The 23,865-nt window shown below is 36.2% G+C and overlaps 1 protein-coding gene and 1 pseudogene across 1 annotated transcript in view; both read right to left on the reverse strand.

Moving 5' to 3' along the window:
• Positions 1-23,865, reverse strand: part of OLA1 (Obg like ATPase 1) — a 177,368-nt gene that overhangs the window by 105,886 nt on the left and 47,617 nt on the right. The gene's annotated exons all lie outside the window — the stretch shown is intronic.
• On the reverse strand, positions 13,586-14,540 carry LOC125123297 (small ubiquitin-related modifier 2-like; annotated as a pseudogene).

Genomic DNA, 23,865 nt, shown 5'->3' on the forward strand with positions numbered 1-23,865 from the left:
AATTTGTTGTGAAAGCTTAATGAAAGAGAAAAATATCTTGATATCTTTATCTTTTAACTTTTATCTTTCCCTTCCCTCCCAAATATACAAGAAACCTACTCCTAACAATAGTTGCTAACTTGCAACTATTGAGTTTAGCAGCCTAGAGTAAATTTAAGCTTATTTTTTAACATATAATCAAGCAACATACTGTAATTGAAGCACACTGAAAACAGCAGTTACTAGCTAATCAACAATAGCAGAAACATTTCTCTCAATGAAGAAAAAAAATGTTAAAGATGTCATAATGTAATATATGTTGTTATAATAATTATGTGGGGGAAAGTTTACATTCAGTATAAGATTCTAACAACTATAGAATAAATGTACTCATTTTTATTCTTATCAACACCTATGCCTACATTTTGACAACAAAATACTAGGACCATGTATAGTAAAATCAAACTATTTGACTTTAAGTCCAGAATCAGAAACCCATCCATACAATCGGAGTACGAATTTGGTACAGGTGTGTGTGGGTGTGGGCGTGTTAGCAGTCTTAACTCTTCAATCAATATAGCAAAAATGGAGTTACCACAGAACTTGACCTCTGACTGGGGCAGCAATCTAAAGGAAAGTCCCTCTAGCAAATGTGTTATTCCTCAGATAGGACAGCAGGATGCAGTATAATGGCTAAAACTTTTCCCCTAAATACAGTCATACTGCTTCAATGATATTTTAAGCCTCCCATATTCTGTGGACACAAAACTTCAGGAGAATCTTCTTCTATTAGACTACCTACCCTGACAGAATACTAAAGCATGAAACTGTAAGTTACACTGAAATTTTGACAATCTGGGAAAAGATACAAATCTAAAATAGTACAAGTAATTAAAAGGTATTCATAATAAGTGCTAAAGCCTTAAAAATAAACAAATATAATATATAAACAAGTATAATATAATATATATTATATATACTATATAAAGAAGTATATAATATAAACAAGTATGTTCTGGTGAAGGAGGCAGCTTACTAATAAGTAACAAAAACCTGTAAAATGTGTACACTCTGACTCAGGAATTTCTACTTTTAGCAATTTACCCTAAGGGCAAAACTCAAGCAGGAGGACAATGGTGCATGTAAGGTATGGACAAGAAGGTCTATAGTATCACTTACCCACGCATTCAGCAAATATTGAGGAGCATCCACCTGCCTGCTGTCATGGAACTTACATACTAGTAAAGAAAAATAGGTAATAAACAAGTAAATTGGCTCATCTTTAATCAGAGAGAATGATGAAGAAGGAATATATGGCAACATGGAGAGGTCACTGGTAACCTAGACAGGAGCATTCTTAAATGCTCTTCTGGGGGCCAAGCCTTACTGGAGCAGGTTAAAACAAAAGAATAGAATGTAAAGAAGCGGACACAGTACAAACAACTTCATTTCAGTTTTGTTATAAAAAGAACAGTAAGAAGGAGCTGGAAGGGGTCATTATACCATGTTTGCATGATCATGGGAACAAACCCATAGAGAAAAAACATAATAACGCAAAGAGAGGGCATGAGAACAGGATCACAATCATATGTGAGAAAGGGAAGCATATTTAATGTATAAGTTGGCCTCAGCACGGAGGCCTGTTATACAGAAAGGAAAAGTAGAGTATATGATACAGGTGGATGTAAAATAAAAGAACTCAAAAACACCAGACCCCACTCTGCCTCAGGCCCCTTACATTTCTCACTGCCTCTATGCCCCAAATTATTTACATAATTTGATCCCTTACCTTCTTTAGTTCTTTACTCAAATGTCAACTTCTCAGGGACACCTTCTTCTGCAGCATTTCAAACTGCAACCCCCAACCAACCACTTATTATCCTCTTTCCATACTTTATTTTTCTTAGTATGTTTACCATCAAATATTCATATTTTACTTTTTAAACAATTTGCTTATTGTCTATAACAAAGCTCTAAAGATATCATTAAAGAAAATTCTGACATCTCTTTAATAAAGTGGGACACTATTTCAGCAACAACAAAAAAGGTCAATCTTTACTGTGACTATCTGCATATAACATACTTTCAGAAAAGTCATAAGTTTATTTCACTGTCATCAGTTGTGAGGGGTAAATTAAGTAAGCCACTGGCATTAGAATGAACTGGACAGTGACAAAGTCAGAATCTTGATAATCCAACCATCAGCTGTGCAACAGTGAGCAGGATAGAAGTGAGATCAGGAGAGTCCAGTCTCTCATGGGTTTCTTCAAGTATTCAAGAAGTATACACTAGGGCAGAGAAAACGGGAGCACATCATTCAGGATGGGGAAAAAAAGAATCCTAACTTGAAAATCTAAGTACACCACATGGTAACATTCATAGTTTTTATCTTTTCACACTACCCGTTAAGTACACAAAATAGCTATCATATCCCTCTATTTAATGATAACTAGGCTCACTGATATAGAGACAAAAGAACTAGTGGCACCACTGCGTACAAGACGAAAAAAAGGTGGGCGTAGGTTTAATGGTTTTAACCTAGACACTACCACTTGTAAGTTGAATGATATTAGGCAAGTCAAAATCTAGTCTCAGTTTCTTCATGGTAAAATGTAGAGAGCAGTGGTACTTTCCTCTTAAGATTATTCTATTCATGTAGAAGATCTGGCACAGTACTGGCCCCAAGTGGAACTCAATAAATGGTACACAATGAGTCTTTTCCCATAAATACTACCAGCAAGTTCAGATGTTCAGAGAAAGGAAATTTAACTTAGATTTCCAGTTCAAGATAACTAACAGGAAAAAAAAAAAAGTGAGGCATTTGGGGAGGGACACAAGCATATTCTATGATCTTATTTTTTTCTCCTGTTTCCATCTAGTAAGCTAATTCTGGGCAACTAAAGGAAATTCCAGCCTGGTTCTATGCTGACTGGTCAACAGTCCATAGAATCAAAGCAGAAAATTTCAAGTATCCAACTGGCCTGCAAACCTATGATCAACTAATCTATTCTTGACAAAGGAGGCAAGAATATACAATGGGGAAAAGACAGTCCCTTCAATAAGTGGTGCTGGGAAAAGAGGACAGCTACATGTAAAAGAATGAAACTGGAACACTCCCTAACACTATACATGAAAATAAACTCAAAATGGATTAAAGACCTAAATATAAGACCAGATATTATAAAACACTTAGAGGAAAACATAGGCCAAACACTCTAACATAAACCACAGCAGTATCTTCTAGAGTAATGACAATAAAAACAAAGATAAATAAATGGGACCTAATTAAACTTAAAAGGTTTTCTGCAGCAAAGGAAACCCTAAATAAAATGAAAAGACAACCCACAGAATGGAAGAAAATATTTGCAAATAAAGTGACTGACAAAGGATTAATCTCAAAAATATATAAACACCTCTCGAAGCTTAATACCAAAAAGACAAACAATCCCATCAAAAAATGAGCCAAAGATCTAAACAGACAATTCTCCAAAGACTTACAGATGGCCAAAAACCACATGAAAAGATGTTCAACATCACTCATTATTAAGAGAAATGCAAATTAAAACTACTATGAGGTACCACCTTATACCTTTACACCAGCCAGAATGGACATCATCAAAAAGTCTACAAACAATAAATGCTAGAGAGGGTGTGGAGAAAAGGAAACCCTCTTGAATTGTGGTGGGAATGTAAATTGGTGCAACCATTATGGAAAACAGTATGGAGATTCCTCAAAAAACTAAAAATAGAATTACCATTTGATCCAGCAATCCCACTCCTGGGCATCTATCCACAGAAAACCACGACCCAAAAAGACATGTGTACCCCAATGTTCATTGCAGCACTATATAACAACAGCCAAGACATGGAAACAACCTAAATGCCCATCGAGAGAGGAGTGGATAAAGAACATGTGGTACATATACACAATGGAATATCACTCAGCCATTAAAAGGAAAGAAATAATGGCATTTGCAGCATCACAGATGGACCCAGAAATTATCATGCTAAGTGAAGTTAGTCAGACAGTGAGACACAAAGGTCATATGCTAGCACTTATTTGTGGAATCTAAAAAAAGGATACAATGTACTTTGCAGAACAGAAAATGACTCACAGCCTTTGAAAAACTTATGGTTACCAAAGGAGAAAGGTGGGGGAGGCGGTTGGGCTGGGGGTTTGGGATGGAAATGCTGTAAAAGTGGGTTGTGACGATAGTTGTACAATTACAAATAAAATAAAATTCACTGAGTTTAAAAAAGAAAATGCATGGAGCTAGAAGGTGAAATTCCAATAAACCACATAGGCTCCCTGCCCCAATCAAAAAAATTGGTCTGAAAACGTCAAGGTTGATATCTATCAGATTAAAGTTAGCCTTCAAAAATGTATATTTTTCAGAGTTCCCTGGTGGCCCAGTGGGTTAAAGATCTGGCATTGTCACCGCTGTGGCTCAGGTCACTGCTGTGGCACAGGCTCGATCCCTGGCCCAGGGAATTTCCACATGCCGTGGGTGCGGTCAAAAAAAAAGAGAGAGAAAGAAAATTTTTCCCCTTTCCTTTTGAATGTGGGCTAGATTTGACTTGCTTCCAAAGAAGAGGAAAAATATGAAAAGGAAAAAATAGTAATTTTAACATGAAAAAAACCTGGCAAACACCATCTTCACCAAGTGATAAAACGTTACATATCATCAATGAAATGAATATACTATGTACTCCTGGATATGACATGAAAGGTACTTCATTTCTGTGGCTCTTCTTTCCAAAAACCCATAACCCTGGTCTAAAACATCAGATAAACTCAATTTGAGGAACATAACTACAAAACACTTCAAAAGTCAAAACTGTCAAGGTCACAAAAAAGAAGACTGAGAAACTATCAGAGGGGACCAGAGAAGACTTAAGGAAACATGATAGGTAAATATACTGTGGTCTCTTGAATTGGATCCTGGAATAGAAAAAGAACATCAGTAGATAAAATAACGAAATCCAAATGAAGTCTGGAGTTTAGTTAATAGTAATGTATCAGTGTTGGTTTAATAAACATACTGTTTCATGTACTTAGTTTTGACAAGTGAACCATGGTAAAATAAGGGGATAGTGAAACAATGATAACATAAGGGGAAACTAAAACTGTGTGAGGGTATACGAGAACTCTCTGCTATCTTTGAAACCTTCCTATAAATCTATATTACAAATAAAAGCCATGTTTAAACAACAATACACTAAATAAGAAAAGCAAGTTTCAGTAAAATATGTGTAATATGATCCTACATTCTTTGAAAATGAATTTTACTTGTTTAATTATAAAAATTATGTGTTCACATACTTAGAACACACAGGTGTATTATCCAAAATAAAAACAGAACACAAAATAAAGAGAGCCAAAAATAGAGTAGATTGACAAACAAAATTTTATTTCTCTTTAATTTCAATCTTGAAATGAATGGTCCAGCTTAGTGAAGCAGCTCTGCTCCTTACAGTCATTCATGGACCCAAGTTCCTTTCAAGACATGGATCAACTATCCTCTAAGACAACACCATCATCTGCATGGTCTAAGTACTTCCAATTAAACCAGCATAAAAGGAGAAAAGCACCTACCAGTGGAGGCACAGCCAATGTCTTAAAACCCAATAAAAGCATCACATATCACTTCCTTTCACAATCCACTGCTAAAAATGCAGATATATCTAGTCTCACAGTGGGTTTGGAAATGTAGCAAAGATGAACAGACATGCAAGGAAGGAGAACAGGGACTTGTGTGGACAACTAGTAACTGTCACCAGAAAAAGTAGGCAAAAAAATAAGTTATCTGGCAATCTCCAAATAACCATTTTTAACATTTGAATATATTTTTTAGGCTTTTTTTCTTAGCGCTTAAACAAAACCAGAATACCTATTTTTTCACTTCATGTATCACAGACATACATCTACTTACACTGCACAGTATTCCACTGAATTAATATACCATATGCAATTTTGCTTCATCTGCATTTTATCCACTTCTTCAGAACTTCCTACCCTACCTAACAAAGAATCATATGAACAGGCTGATGTTTTTAAGTTTCCCTTTTTTTTTTTTTTCCTTTTTACAGACATAGCTGCAGCATTTGAAATTCCTGGGTTAGCAGTCAAATTTGAGCCACAGCTGAGGCCTACACCACAGCCACAGCTACACCAGATCCAAGCCGCATCTGCAACCTACATTACATCTGCGGCAATGCCAGATCCTTAAGCCACTGAATGAGGCCAGGAATCAAACCTGCATCCTCATAGACACTCTGTCACATTCTTAACCTACTGAGCCACAACAGGAACTCCTAAAGTATTCTTAATATACAAACAATAATTAAAAACATAATGAAGGAGAAGACTATATTTATAATACACAAAGCGACAGAAAAAAAAAAGATAAAATACATAGAAATAGATTTTATAAGAAATGTGTAAAACCAACACAAAGAGAACATTTCCAAACACTTCAAAAGTAGACTTGAACAAGTAAAAGAGCACAGCTTCAATGTGTATTTACAGAAATGCTTTTTTTCCTTTATTCCAAACTGGTGTTTCTGAAGTCTGAAATACAATATATCATTTTATCTCTAGTCATACCCAAGTCAATATTTCCCCTAAAATGAAAATTATTCCTTGAAAGTATATTACCTTAAACTGGTGGGTATCATAGTACAATATCCAATTTCCTCCTTATGCAGGTAAATGAATGTCTAAATTCTAGATACTCAATAGGTCCAGGAACTTCCTTGATCATAGCATACATGCACAAACAAATAAAATTAGTTGGAAGTACTCTGCCAATCTCTGGTTTAGATTATCCAAATTTCATGATAATGGATATGACTAGGTTAAAAGCTACCATCTTGCTATTTTCTATTTGTTCCATCAATTCTTTGTTTCTTTACTCCTCTTTCTCTAACTTCTCTTGTGCTGGGCATTTTTTATGATTCCATTTTATTACTTCTACAGATTATTTATATCCCTATTTAAAAATTTTAGTGGTTGTCCAATACATTTTCTTTTTTTGCTTTTTAAGGCCACACCTGCATCATATGGAGGTTCCTAGACTAGGGTCCAATCTGAGCTGTAGCTGCTGGCCTACACCACAGCCACAGCAAAGCCAGATCCAAGCCGTGTTTGCAATCTACACCAAGCTCATGGCAACCCCAGATCCTTAACCCACTGAGCAAGGCTAGGGATCTAACCCGCATCCTCATGGCTCCTAGTCAGGTTTATTAACCACTAAGCTAAGAAGGGAACTCCTCAATATATCTTTTTAATTAAGCTAAGGCTATGTTCAAATATTATACCATTTCATGTGTAGTACAAAGACTTACAGAAATATATTTCCAATTCTTCTCTTCCATCCTTTCTGCTACTGTTAAATCTTTTATGTACACTATAAACATATAATACTCCTCTTGCTTTAGACAGTCACTTATCTGCTAGAGCAGGGGCAAGCCAACTACAGCCCAAGGGCCAACTCTAACCCATTGCCTGATTTCACAAATAGTTTATTAGAATGCAACCATGGGAGTTGCTGTCATGGCTCAGCAGAAATAAATCTGACTAGTATCTATGGGATTGCACGTTTAATCCCCGGCCTCGCTCAATGGGTTCAGGATCTGGCGCTGCCGTGAGCTGTAGCGTAGGTCAGGGACGTGGCCCAGATCCCACATTGCTGTGGGGGTGGTGTACGCTGGCAGCTGTAGCTCCAACTTGACCCCTAGCCTGGGAACCTCCATATGACGCAGGTGCAGCCCTAAAAAGACAAAAAAACAAACAAAAAATGCAGCCATGTTCATTCACTTAATGTTTTTCACACTACAATGGAAGAGTTGAATAGATGCAAAAGACTATATACCTTAAGAATTTTTCTCTAGTTTTTATATTAAAAGTTTGACCTTTATTTCAGAGAAATTAAAAAGAATAACTTTTTCCTATGTCTAGTGGTCTTTATGTAGATCCAAATTTATGTAGATCATATTCCTTCTACCTAAAGAACAGTTAAATGTTCTCTAACACTTCTTACAGAGTAGGTCTACCGTCAATGAATTCCCAGTTTTTGTTTGCCTAAGAAAAACTATTTCTCCTTCATTTTTAAAGATATGTTCATTGAGTATATATTTCTAGGCCAATAGTTGTGTTTTTTTTTTTTTTTATTTAGCACTTTTTAAATATCACCCCACTGTCTCCTGACTCTTATAGTTTCTGATGAAAAATTAGCCATCAATAAAAATCCTACCTTTATTCTTTGTATATGATGCTTCTATTTGCTCTGGATGCCTTTGAGATTTGCTCTTTGGTTTTTTTTTTCTGAATTTTGTGTGTTTGTGTGTGTGTGTCTACGCAAGTGTGTTACATCCAGGTTGTTATTTTCTGAGCTTCTTGGATCTGTGTTTTTGCGCCTCATTAATTCTGGGAAATTCTCAGTCTTTATTTCTTAAAATATTTCTTTTACCTCATTCTTTTTCTTCTCTTATACCTCTTCTGCTATTACTCTTTATTAGACTCTTCTTAGTTTGGTGGTAGAAAATGGTTGAGGGAGGTGCTGTTCTGAGCAAGTCTCAGCCTTAGGCATGTTTTATGTCTTTGGTTTTTGAGGTTGTAACTTTTTCAATTCTCCTTCTCTTGATTTAATCCCACAGTCGTGGGTTCAGCATATCCTTGAGAAAGTAAGTGTTCCTCCCTGCCCTTCCCCCAACTGCAGTGAATTTCATCAATGCTATAATGCAGAGGTACTTGTTGCCTTCTTCTCCACCACTCCCACTGCCCAGAGACTAAGGCTCTGGTTATGTAGTGGAGAGAGAAGAGAAGGATCCTGGAACTGCTGTCCTCCTCCCTAGAGTGTGCATCACAATATTTCCTAGGGCTCTTTCCTGTTGCCTGTCTCTTGGGGTTCTTAGCCCACCCACCAGGATTAGTAGAGAAAGATCACACATGAGGGTACAAGGTTCTCCTATTTCTGATGTCCTCACAGATTTCACATGTTCCTGCTGGCTTCTACTTGACCTTAACTATTTTTGTCCACAATTCTAGCTAAACTCTTCTTACTGGTATCCAGCTCTGTCTACCTCAAGTGAGTGTTCATGTCTCCTCTTTCCCTTCTCTTTCCCTTAGGTTTTTGAAGTTAGTTCAGTTCTTTTTCATTTTAAGGGCAGAAGTGACACTCCTAGCTCTCTACATCCCAGGACAGCAACTAAAAGTTCTGATAACTTTTAATTTATTTTTTATTATATTTTTTAAAATTATAGCTGATTTACAATATTGCATTAATAATTTTTAAACCCTCTTTTGGAATAAGAATATTTCCTGATGATTATTCTCTGATTTCCAAGATTTAAAGTTCCAATGTGTAAAATAACATGTGCCCAATTCTTACTCAAATGCCTGTACTCTAATTATACTCATTTTCCTCTTGTTAAAAAGATTAATTGAATGGCTAAGTATAAATTTTCTAAGGGAACGGGGAAGATTTCTCCTACTGCAGATTATGCCCTTTGGTAAAATTAAATATGATCATAAGAATTTGTCTTCTGTGGCTTCCTGATTATAAAGAATAAAATATACATACATATACCACAAATCTCCGTACGTCGTTATCATCACCTGGTATTCCACAATGTGCCCCTGGTTAAAAGTTTTCACCTCGTGTAAAACCCATGAATGTGCACATACACCTTCCCTTCTTGCCCTACCTGCCTCCCGGTGCCACCACCGCCCCCCAACTCTCTCTGGTGGCGATTTTAAAACTATAGGAATGCAGCAGTTCAGAAGGGACCCAAAACACAGGTTTCTGCTTTAGTTTAGTATCCTATCTGAATCCTGCTGTGCTTCAGGTTTCATCTGGATTTCTCTACTATTGTAACATCAGTATTTGCAAGAAAATCTGCTTCAATAAGCATCTTTGGGTCTATAATGTAAAATCCTACCATAAATAACCATTTTAACATAGGTAAAAGTTTATACATTTATTGCTATCCCTTAATTATTACTATGCTAAAAAAAATCACTGTTAATTTTTATTCAGATATCACAGGCATAAATTTTCCAGTCGCATGCATGAAAAAAAATTTTAATATGCTGTCTTCATATAGTAACTAATCCAAAATAGAAAACTATCCTTGCACCGACTGAAGTCTCAGGGACAGATGCACTGATTAGAGACTTCAACAACATAACTTATGCTGTCTGAAGGGCTTCTGAGGCAGATGTTCCATCTTATGACTCATCTGATCATTTACTTATATACTAATGTCCACTATATTATATCATTCACATCAAAGCAACAATGCAGTGAAAAAGAAACTCTAAATTTTGTTCCTGCAAATATAAAGTTCCCATTTAGTTTCAGATTGTTTCTGAAAAGAACAACAGAAGTCTTATTTGTGAGTAGTTTTCTGCTTCAGAATCACTAAACCCATGTAGAGTTTCTGTATACAAACTACTGTCAAGGTGTAGCAAGCCAGATACATTGCAGAGATATACCACTGGCTACCCCGAAAAATGTACTTACACTATACTTTACCATTATAATAAAATTGAACAGTGGCATTACTAAAGCTTTTTAACAAAATACAAGGTAAATTTGCTTTAAGTAATTTCATTCCATTAGCTTTGAAATCTGTTCAGTGAAATAATTATATGAAGAAAATACTCAATTTAAATAATGTCAATATATTAGTGCTGTTAACTTATTTAAATAAATTATAACCAGAACTATTTAACAAGACAACAAAGGGAAAAGATTCAGATTACTTAGAATCCACTGGTAAAGTTCCCTAAGCACCAAATTGTTGCATAGAGTTAATGTTACTATAAGTATAAAAGAAGTTATCTAACAGTCTAAATATTTATCCTAGTATCAATCTAAGTCTTAGACTTTGAAATGAAATGAATAAAAATGACTGCAAAACACTTTTAACTGGGAATTTAAAAATTAGAAAATACTATTAAAGTGATAATGAATATATCATATTTGCATTAAACTTCATTTGAAAAGCAAATCACATGAGGGAGTTCCCACTGTGGCTCATGAGGAGGCAGTTTGATACCTGACCTCACTCAGTGGGTTAAGGATCCAGCATTGCCAGAAGCTGAGGCATAGGTCACACATGTGGCTCGGATCTGGTGTTGCTGAGGCTATGGTGTAGGCCAGCCAGCAGCTGCAGCTTCAATTCAACCCCTTGCCTGGGAACTTCCATACATATGGCAGGCGAAGCCCTAAAAAGAAAGAAAATCAAATTGTATTATCCACAAATGCAGAATTTTCTACATTTTATTTCTTTAAGTAATAATGAAGACAAATTTTTTTTGCCTTTTTTTTTCTTTTTTTTTAGGGCCACACCCGCAACATATGGAGGTTCCCAGGCTAGGGGTCCAATTGGAGCTACAGCTGCCGGCCTAAGCCACAGCAATATCAGATCCAAGCCTCATCTGCAACCTACACCACAGCTCACAGCAACACCAAATCCTTAACCCACTGAGTGAGGCCAGGGATCGAACCCTCAACCTCATGGTTCCTGGTCAGATTCGTTCCCACTGCGCCATGACAGGAACTCTTAAAGGCACATTTTTAAACTGAGAAAAATCTTTAATAACATTAACTGCTTTCTTGGAGTTCCTGCTGTAGTGCAATAGGTTAAGGACTGAGCATTGTCTCTGCAGCAATGGGTTAAGCATCCAGTGTTGCCACATCTGTGTTATGGGTTGCAGTTGTAGCTCCGATTTAATCCCTGGCCCAGGAACTTCCATAGGCTATGGAAAAATAAAAAATAAACAAAACAGTAAAAAATAAATAAAAAATAAAATAAAATGATATAACCACTTTCTTATTTGCTACCAAAATAAGGGGGATATTTTTATGAATCTATCATGTTAAACAACAGTCAACAGGTGCATACAATAAGTAAACAAATTCAGCTCAAGGCAAGAAGAACTAAATCGCCATTTAGTAGTTGCAATTCAGATTATTCTAGCATGTAATACTTTAATTGTATAAAACAAAGCTGATGTCACAAACACAAAAGAACTTGCAAAGCAAGTACCACAAATAATTTCTATGCTGCTTGTGATGGCTGACAAGTGATGAGCACTTTGTATATACTCATTTGTGTATAAATGTATATACTATGCACATAAGACAACAAGTGGTCTGTAAAAAGAAAATACTAAAGAAAAACTCTTAAACTTTTCATAATCAACATTTTTATAATGTTTTCACAGAATATCTGCTTTAATCTTTGACTCCCTGAACGATCTCTTCTACACGGAAATATAGTATTTTCAACATTAAAAAAGGAGAAGTTGAACCAGACAAACTAGGATTAATACTGGGCTAAAAGTACTTATATGAGACAGTGTATTAATATACTGGCAATGTGTTGATATATTACCAATGTACTTCATAGTTTAATAATTTAAGATATTTTCAGAAAACATTTTAAATCACTTACTAATTGATATGTGAGTACTATTAGTCAGTGCTGGTGAAAGAGCTCCTCATAAAAGCAAACAAAAAACAAATACCCAAGCTCTTTAGGCCTATTTAGCTAACAGCATTAAAGCTATTTTCTCATTGATGGAAAAAAGTGAAAGAGGAGTTCCCATTGTGGCTCAGTGGGTTAAGAACCCAACTAGTACCCATGAGGATGCAGGTTCGATCCCTGGCCTCACTCAGTGGGTTGAGGATCTGGCGTTGCCACAAGTTGCGGTATAAGTCGCAAATGTGGCTCGGATCTGGTGTTGCTGTGGCTATGGCATAGGCTGGCAGTTGCAGCTCTGATTCAGCCCCTAGCCCGGGAGCTTCCATATGCCTCAGGTGCAGCCCTAAAAAGAAAAGAAAAAGACAGTGAAACAGATGCAAGTGTCCAAAATGGCTAGCACTCCTCACTACTACCACTACCCCGACCTATGAATCTAAACTTTTGACAGAGCACTAGAAGCTATGTTTTTCTTTTATGCTGTTTTTTAAAAAGAGAATAATGCAAAGTAAGAATGAAATAAAACTTCAAGTTCAATACAAAGGTACTCACTACCCCAATTCTCCCACAGCAATCAAATAATCACAAAAGATTTGATTATGAATGGATTATGATTAAAAAATTCTTCCCACTTCCCTACTCCCAAATATTCCTATACACAAAGGATTATACATCTCAACCAAATCAACAAATTGCAAAAGGTTAAATGTACAAGCAAACACAATCCAGCTATCTATCCCCTATTGTGCCAGATATTAAAGAGATTTGCAAAATACAAAACAAACCCATTCTTATTAAATATATTTGTTTTAGAACAAAATTGATATTAACCTACATAAACATAAGTTTTTAGTATATTTAATAATTTTAAAAATGTAAAAGAGTCTTCAGACCCAAAAGTTTGAGAACTGCTGATTTAGAGGATATTAACTCCTCTTTTTTTTTTTTTTTTAACAAGAAGTTTATTTAAACAAGACCCTTGACTTGAAGGGAAAACTACCTAGGATTCATTTCTTTTAGAGTAATTTATCCCTACTTAAAGACAGAGTGCCCAACATGTAACAGGTACATACGAAAAAGTTATAAAATTGTCCTTGGTTTTACAATGATAAATGAAAAATATTAAAACTCTCCAATCAAATAAGATATGCAAGGATTTTTATGTTGCTCTTTTGTGTGTGTGTGTGTGTTAAACAGAGAGATTGCAAAACAATTTACTGGAATATAAAGATAAGAAATGAATGAACATGCCACTAATGGAGAGAGGGGATATTTTCACACAACCAGTATTTTTCCCCATTCCATCTCCAGTGAGGTCAATTAAAACATACCACTGGCCATTTAGTTTAAAAAAAAATGCAATATGCTTGTACACATACACCAGTTACTTTATGTACAATAAAGGAATAGGGAAGGGGGAAATGAAAGAATATTGAAAACTATACTGTAGTAGTCAGGATGTGGTAAAACCAAATTGCGGTTTTCTAACTGAGAATGTCTTCTTGGTCTGTAGGAACAGAATTCTGGAGTAAAGTAGCAGGTTCCCTTTTTAGTAGACACCTCCTGTTTGCTGCTGGCACACATCAATTTGCATCTTCACCCTCCATTTTCACCTGTGCAGGTGTGTCTGTTTCATTGACCGGCTGCCCCGTCAAATTGGAATCTGATTTGCCTCACTGACAGGCCCTGTCATTCACAATAGGCTTTCATTAGTTTACTAAGTGGTGTATGCCTCTTAATCTTAAACTGCACCACAAAACCACCCTGGCCTGCCACCTTCAAATTAATATGATCGTTTTTCTCAGTCTTAACTCCTTCCTTGGGCTTTTCATCACCCATGGTGAGCGCCAGAGTCTCCTCGGCTGCTAATTCACAAGAGAGGTACCAGGTCTGCACAGAACAAGCACACAAGGAGCACCAGGAGCAGCTAATCCCAACTCCTCTTAAGATATTTTTCCACCTTTCCATACGGAGACAAGCGGCTGAAAAAGCTGCATTTTTTTAAATAAAAATGAATTTAACTAGGGGATATAAAGAGAGAGAGCTGAGCAAGAGAGACTACAGTAAGGAGAAAAAGGAACTGGAGTTCTTTAGATACTTTGTTATTTCCAGACCTAGGGCAGGAAATGGAAAAGATACGACAAAAACACCCTTCATATCACACCAGATAGCATAAAACTATCAAAGACTAAAACACCCTTCATATCACACCAGATAGCATAAAACTATCAAAGACTACTAGTGTGGTATTAAAAGAGTTCAGAAGCCAGTTTGAAGAGGCTCCCTCAGCCAAAGCTGAAACAATCTGAGTATCAGTAAGGATGATAACTGCAATGGACTGAGACATAAGACATGTTTCAATCTATGAATTAATAATCCAAAAAGTATCACTAATCATCTTTAGAGGATGCCAAAGAACCAACTCACCACTGCACCAGTTTATCCTAGGAAAAAGCTAGTATAATCACATTTTTTTGTATCCCACCCAGACACCCAAGGAGGGGAAAAGCCTAATCAGAAAAGTGTTTCAATTGGATCCTTATTTAGTAAAAATAAAACCCTATAGCCTCTAAATACATTTTTTAAATTCCATATAAAATACTGATACAACACCGAGTAGTTATGCTGGGAGCAACATGGGAAGTCCAACTAATACATTAATGCTAATTTACAGTCAGCATCAACTAAACTGTGTTTCACTTACCATACATAAATTACCTTCAAAGAAACCCACACAAAACATCTATCTTTACAAACCAAACAAAATTACAACTTCTCTTACTAAACATGAGCTTTCTGTACCTCTGAACTCTATCCCTAGAAATGCTCGTGAACATCAAAGTAATTACCATGAGTACTTAGGTTCAAAAACAGAATGCGAGGATTTTCTCGAAAGAACTAGGTTCTAAGGTAAAGGAGACTAAAGACTTAAAATGTGGGACCATGAATGTTATAGTCAATTAACTAAAAGTGGACACAACATATGAGAGATAATGGTTAAAAGGAAGGGCTTTAGATCAAAGAGCCCCAGTTCAACTCCCAGCTCTGCCATTTACTAACTTGACCGAGTTACTTAACCTAATTGTTCCTCTAGTATGTAAAATGGGAATAGTAGTGCATGCTTTGAGTAAATCTTGTGAAAGACTAAATGAGGGAATGGATGTAATAATAAAGCCTTAATATACTGCCTGTAAGATATTAATTCCTCAATAAGTAAAACTTCTGGTAATAGTACTTGTTATTCTTCATGCCATGTAAAGGGAAAGGAGATGATGGGAAGATGCTGGGCAGAAAAAAATCCTTTCACCAACCATCGCTGTTAAGGGATATCATCATCAATATAGAAAAGGTTAGCTACCATTCTGCCTTAACAGTTATCAAAAATGATACGAAAATACAGTATATAAACATGCACGTAAATTTTAACAGATACCAGTTAAGTATACCATCCAAAATAGCATTAACTTTTTTCCTTTATTAGATTTCCTAATAAAATATTATCTAAGTCATTTAATGAAAAAAAAGTGTATAATAACATAAACCTTCTATATAAATACTCAATAGAAACCTTCTATTTGCAAGTAAAATAGGCCAGTCTCCTAATGCCTCTCATGTCAAATGAAGCAATCTTTAAAGTTCTCCTCCATAGAAAAGCTGATAAAAGATCAAAAAGGGATTATAGTTTAATTAGGTCCTGTGGGTTTATTTTTGCTCTAATTTCTATTGCTTTGGGAGACTGACCTGAGAAAATATTCATGATGTTGATGTCAGAGAGTGTTTTGCCTATGTTTTCTTCTAGGAGTTTGATGGTGTCCTGTCGTATATTTAAGTCTTTCAGCCATTTTGAGTTTATTTGTGTGCATGGTGTGAGGGTGTGTTCTAATTTCATTGCTTTGCATGCAGCTGTCCAGGTTTCCCAGCAATGCTTTCTTTTTCCCATTTGATGTTCTTGCCTCCCTTGTCAAAGATTAATTGACCATAGGTGTCAGGGTTTATTTCTGGGTTCTCTATTCTGTTCCATTGGTCTGTCTGTTTTGATACCAGTCCCACACTGTTTTGATGACTGTGGCTTTGTAGTATATCCGGACAAAACTCTACTTAAAAGAGACACGTGCACCCGCATGTTCATTGCAGCACTATTCACAACAGCCAGGACATGGAAACAACCCAAATGTCCATCAACAGATGATTGGATTCGGAAGATGTGGTATATATACACAATGGAATACTACTCAGCCATAAAAAAGAATGACAATGCCATTTGCAGCAACATGGATGGAACTAGAGAATCTCATACTGAGTAAAATGAGTCAGAAAGACAAAGACAAATACCATATGATATCACTTATAACTGGAATCTAATATCCAGCACAAATGAACATCTCCTCAGAAAAGAAAATCATGGACTTGTGGCTGTCTGATGGGAGGGGGAGGGAGTGGAGGGATCGGGAATTTGGGCTTATCAGACACAACTTAGAATAGATTTACAAGGAGATCCTGCTGAGTAGCATTGAAAACCTTGTCTAGATACTCATGTTGCAACAGAACAAAGGGTGGGGAAAAAAAATGTAATTGTAATGTATACGTGTAAGGATAACCTGACCCCCTTGCTGTACAGTGGGAAAATAAAATAAAATAAATTAAAAAAAAGGGATTATAACAAAGATTTAAAATTAAAATGATGGTCTGGTTGTAATTTACATCAAATTTAACTCTGAGAGTAATCACAAAACCCTGCCAAGATCAGCAAACTAGGTACAAACCATTCCCCTAGTAAATTCCAGTGCATTCAGGCTCCTTGATTCTCTCCCAACAACTGTTTCTTAAGAAGAGTCTCACTCTTGGAGCTTCTCCAGCTGTTTACTTTTGAAAGTCACTCAACGTTCCCCCTTTACTTTCCATAGGGTAAATAGTTACTATGTAATCTTATTTCACTGATTTATGTACACTTTAAGTTGTCCCTAATATATACTGTACAACTGACATTTACAGTTGGTTAAATGGGGTATGGTAATTTCTACAAAAAGCAAATTCAAGAAACCCTACTGAAAATCAACATGGCAATGTCTAGCAAGAAATGAAATGTAAAAGAAGTATATCTTGTGATTCACTAATTTCTCTCCAATTAATATTTCTTAAGGAAATAATACAATAGAAGCAAATGATATATGAATAAAGACACTCACTGAAAAGATACATATGATAGCAGAATAACTAAAAATATATTTCAATATTTAGGAAATGATAAACTATACATCACTGATGCAATGAAATATCTGCTCAATAAAAATTATTATTAATAGTAAAGCTATTCTAAAACAAGAAAAATGTTTCATAATATTAAGCAATAAAATACCTTTAGGAAGTAAACATAGGGTAGCAATTAAAGCATGAGTTTTGCTAAAAATCTTGACTCTGCTATTCAGGTATGTGATTTTTGAATGTTACTTAACCTCCCTGAGACCCACTTTTCCTCATTTCTAAAATGGGCTAATAAGGAGTTCCCATTGTGGCTCAGCAGGTTAAGAACCCAACGTTATCTCTGTGAGGATGCAAGTTTGATCCCTGGCCTCATTCAGTGGGTTAAGGATCCAGCACTGCCGCAAGCCATGGCCTAGGTCACAGAAGCAGCTGGGATCCAATGTTGTGACTGGCTGTGGCTATGACGTAGGCCTGCAGTTAGCTGCAGCTCCAAATTGACCCCTAGCCCAGGAACTTCCATACACTGCAGGTGCGGCCATAAAAAAGAAAAAGAAAAAGAAAATGGACTAGTAAGATCTAACTCATAGTGTTCTTAGGAGAATCAAGTGAGAGCATTACAATGTGGTCTCCTCCTACCTCGACAAATCCCTTCCCTAATACTCAACTGATTCCTTCCTATTACCACAACATGAGTTTATAAATAGCAGAGCATGCCTACAATGGTAATATATGATAAGACTATGGTTCTATATTTAAAGTTATAACTTGTAGTAGATTTCCTTAATAGGGCTTTATTCTCCCCAATAAAGAAGAGTTAGGGAGCCCTAACTCTCCCCAGTTCTTTAAAAGTAAAATATCAACCCTTGACCCCTAATATAACACTGCTTCACTTGTTTTTTTAAAAGCATATTCAAAATAATTTAATTAGAGTTCTTCCTCATTTTACCAATGTTACACAAATCAGAATTCAGCCTGAATATACAAAGACGGAAAGAACAAATTAGGAAAATGGATGGAATACATATAATCCCCTGCATTTTCATTCTAAAGCTTTAATAAAATTTGAACAATAAACTTGATTGGGGGTAAGGAAGAACTCTATTTCCAGAAAGCTATAAATTAATGTATAAGTACATTGTTTCAGTTCTATCCATCTGACAACCTGGCATGCCAAGAGAAGTCCTTCACAACCAGCCTAAAGAGAAGGTGGATACAGTTGTCCTTTCAACTCAGGGAAGAGGAAAGAGGAACAAAATGACCTTCCCCTAACCCAACTCTTTACCTATGTGTCATGCAAAATAATCTAAAGGTCTGGTGGGACAATGGGGTCTTCTTCAGGTCTGGTGGAAAGAAGCGAGTCAGTCAAGTCCAGGCCAGCCAGACAAGGCTTCTTCCTCCTTCCCACGCTGGCAGCAAGGACAGCAAAACCAAGTTGGGGTAGAAGAAAATGGACCAGGAAGGAGATATCACAGACCTGAATGAGGTAATTGCAGGCTCACAAGAAATCTAGGGGATCTGAGGGGACACCTTGACCTCACCAATGGAGAGGAGAGAAATCTTTCTGTTCTAAAGGAGCAGTACCGTACAACAGCCTGTAGCCCTCTGAGGAAGACCTGCCTTTCCCTCAAAGGTCTGCGCTGGCAACCCATTAGCTCAAAATTTTAAGTCACTGATGGAGGAAAACTGTATCTGGCCTACAAAGGATGATTTAAGGGTGTCGATGTAAAATTTGCAAAAGGACAAGTTATAAGGAAATCGAAGACCATAATAAGACACAAGGGCTCATCTGATTTCATTCAGGCAAGTTAAGTATAACAATGAATGCACTGGTTTTTAAAACCAAATCAGCCTCAATACTTAAATTTTTACCTTAACATAATGACAGTGTTCTGACAACTAAGAATAATGTGGTTCAAAATTTGATGTTTAAAGATCAAGAGACTCTTTAGGACTTTAGAAGTTTCCTTTCCATCCCTAAGTAATTTCAACTCCTTAGTGAGCGAAGAGTTTTAAAAGAGTCCATCTAGTTGCTATTTTGAGCAGAGAGGACAGGAAAGGAGACCTAAACCATATCAGAAAAGGCAATCAAGAAAAAAAATGAGAATGCCTCAAGCACCTAAAGTAGATATAAGACCACCATGAATATGAGGATATGTTCAAGCAATTAAACTGTAAATAGCTAGTAGATTAAATAGCTTCATACAATGTTACAATGCAAACTAGAAAGAACTGTTTCCTACTGCTGCAATATTTTCCACAGTAAACAGAAGTTGGTTATTAGAATGCATTGTATATGTAGATGAGAACCACTGCATAATTACTTAACCCATTGAATTTGTACTAAAGAAACAAAGAAAACATATGTTTTTTGGTCAGATTGTTTACTGCAATCCAATACTAGATTAATTTAATAAATACTGCTGAAAAAGAAAATTACAGGACTCAAGGAAAAAAAACTCCATTATTTTAGGATACAATCAAAGACAGCTTTATATTGGCAATTTGTGTCTAGGCAAAAATGTGTGACTCATTTTAAACTTTTAAATGACATTCTTATGGGGTGGGGGGAGGTGGGCTCTTGAAAAATAGTAATTTATGTTCGTGGTAATTAAAGGTGATTTACAAAACATATAAACACCTAACTTAACTTAAAGGAGGGGGTGGCAATTAAATGAAAGCATTTTTACCTTCTCATTTAGCAGTACAATAAAGTTGTAGTGCCTTGAGGGTTACAATTCCATATAAACCAGAAAGGCAACTTAAAACCTATTTCTTCCATCAATGCTACCCTCATCCTTCTTTAGCAAACACAGGCAACAAAACTAAAGGAGCTCTCTGGAGCCTTATTGTCAAAGCTCTAACTAAGCAATTTAGATATATGAAATTCAAACAGATACAGAGGGACAGTAATATAAAACAGAATGAGGACGCATCTGTCATTAATAACAATGGAGAAAGGATAAGGGCTTTTATTCTTCCTGACCAAAAATTCTAACCATCTATAGAAATCATCTACATAGATTAATCTTAGTTCGGTCTCATAAGAACTTGTCTGCCCAGTTTAAGAAGGGTGAGCCCAAAAGAGAAGTAAAATCACATGGCAACGATATTAAAATCACATGGCAGCGGCGGATGGGGGTGGGGGGTGAAGAGATGGGGGAGGTGACAGACATATTTTCTAAGAATTATAAAACTACATAGATCTTTCAAAATAAAAAGAAATGACATCGAAATCAAACAGTACAGTTAGCAGTTATTCCAAAAACTGAAATGCACTACTGACTAAAGTAGACTTTTTTAAGGAAAATAAACGTTGAAAAGTAAATTCAAATAGAAATTAAATTCCTCCATGTAATCAGAAGAAAAAAATAAGCATATATCCTTTCAGATTTTAAAGAAAAGCAGTTATTTCTGAAGACTGGAAATAAGAGACAAACATGAAATTTTGTTGTGAATACCTTATTTCCTCTTTTGTTTATGATAACCATATATTATTTAGGATTTTTTTTAATATAATGAATATTTTTTAAAAGTAAAAGCATCTGTTTAGCCATTTATAATCAAAAGATAGAGCAAAATCTGATAAAACCAAAACTGTATGGGATACATGATGCCCAGTTTTTTCCCAGAGTTCTATTCTCCAGTTGCTTGTTAAAGTGTTAAAATGTAGGGAAGCTGGGATGACTACAGAGTTACCGTGTTTTTAAACTACCTCTTTAGGTTATAAACAGGCTTGACAATTGTGGCAGGGCAACCAACTCCATATTAACATTATTAGCATGTGTCTGAATTGTTGGCATTTTATTTTAATTTCTGTAGAAGGGAAATGATTAGTAAGCACCTAGTATGTATTAGGTACCATAGTAGATTCTAGTCTCTAATGTTGTATTCTATTTAATCTTAACAATTCTACAGAACTGGTGTTATGCGAGCTGTAGAGATGATGATATTGAAAGAGAAAGGCTAAGGCAGAACAGACCATACAAACATAATGCTGTGACAGCTGTCAAGGAAGTAACTTTTTTTTTTTTTTTTCTTTTTAGGGCCGCTCCCGAGGCATTTGGAGGTTCCCAGGCTATGGGTCAAATTGGAGCTACAGCTGCCAGCCTACACCCCAGCCACAGCAACAAGGATCCGAGCCTCGTCTGTGACCTACACCACAGCTTACAGCAACGCTGGATTCTTAACCCACTGAGCAAAGCCAAGGATCGAGCCCACAACTTCATGGTTCCTAGTCAGATTCATTTCACTGCACGACAACGGGAACTCCGGAAGTAACTTCTTTAACAGAACCTGCTAATTTGGTTATCTGAAAGTAAACTCCTTTAACTAAATCATCCTGGCAGAATTAACCTGAGTATCCCAGCTAAAAAAATCAAACATTGTACAGAGATAGTAATAATCACCAACAACTCTCGACTCACTACAGTTTAAGTCAAAACCATCTTCTCACTGTTTTATTTTTTTGGCTGCACTCCAAGCACGTGGAAGTTCCTGGGCCAGAGATCAGACCCATGCCACAGTGGCAACCCAACCCATTACAGTGACAATGCTGGACCCTTAACCCATTTATTTCCTTCTCACTGTTGTTGTTTGGGGTTTTTTTTTGTTTTTTGTTTTTTGTTTTTGTCTTTCCTAGGGCCGCTCCCGTGGCATATGGAGGTTCCCAGGCTAGGGGTCTAACTGGAGCTGTAGCCACCAGCCTACACCAGAGCCACAGCAACGCCGGATCCTTAACCCACTGAGCAAGGCCAGGGACCGAACCCACAACCTCATGGTTCCTAGTCGGATTCGTAAACGACTGCGCCACGACGGGAACTCCTCCTTCTCACTGTTTTAATACACAACTTCTGAGAATTTTATTTGAATCATTTGTGCATACCTTACCTTAGTATTTAAGAAAATTCCTCATGTTTTAAAAAATCAGAATACATCTTCACTTTTTTAAAAGCTAATGGTCTACAATAAAAAAGGAAAGTCACCTCTCTCTCTCCACTCCAATTTTATTCTCCAAAAGAACCTATCAACCATTTGACATCTCTCTTGAGATTTCTTTCTATGAATATGTGTGTGTAGAGCTGAGCTATCTAATACTAGAGCCACTAGCCACATGCAGCTGTAAAGTGCCTGAAATGCGGCTAGTCCAAATGGAGATGTGCTGTAAGTATAAATCATACACCAGATTTCAAAGACATGGTACCAAAAATATAACAAGTTTTTCATATTGACTACATGTTGAAATAATATCTTGATAGATCAAATATGTTATTAAAGTTAATTTCATCTTTTACTTTTTTATTGTGGCTATGTGAAAATTTTTAATGACATATGTCACTCACGTTTACAGCTCACATTATATTTCTATGGTCAGCACTGGTGCAAAGACTAACTATAGGTCTTGGAGTCAGACTTGCCTTACTCAGTACTACTCCCAACTATACCATCTACCAGCTATGTAACCTTGGACAGATTTCCTAACCCTCTGTACCTACCTCTATTTTGTTTAGGGAATTAAGTAAAATTCCTCACATAAAGCATGGCACATAGTAAGTACCTAATAAATATCTGATGGCATCAAAAGAATAAAACTATAACCTAATTCTTTTAAAATAACTATACAGCACCTGTCTCTTCAGGAAAGTCTCCAGATATGCCTATAGGGTCACTATTGTGAAGAGCAGGTGGTCTCTGAAAAACAACGTATATCAAGCACTTGAATTTTCTTTTTCTCTCTCACACACAGACACACACAAATATATGGATCTGTAACATGTTTGCTACATAGATCCTAAACATTTAAGTTGAGAAAAGTACAAAAGAAGCATGGTATAGAGAAAAAAACTGGAAATAGAAAAAATTTTAAAGAAAAAGAAAAGATGGGCTCTATGCCCAATTTACTAGCTATGTGCCCTAGGAAAACTACTTGGACTTTCTCTTTCAATATCCTCAACTGTACAGCTGGAATAAGAATGTGAATAGAAATAAGATTTCTCAATGTATCCCCCAATGTTATATCAACTTTCTTTTTGAACAATGTAAATGTTTTACCTATTTCAATGTATGACCTGTCTAAAAATTATTCCAAAAAATCAAAAAATTTTAAACACTAGTATTCTTTTGGTGATAGAGGAGGAGAATTTGGATGTATCTGACAGAATTCTAAATGTATATAACTTTTGGCCTTGTAATTAC

This window comes from Phacochoerus africanus, chromosome 3 (genome assembly GCF_016906955.1).
Source record: "Phacochoerus africanus isolate WHEZ1 chromosome 3, ROS_Pafr_v1, whole genome shotgun sequence".
NCBI lineage: Eukaryota > Metazoa > Chordata > Mammalia > Artiodactyla > Suidae > Phacochoerus > Phacochoerus africanus.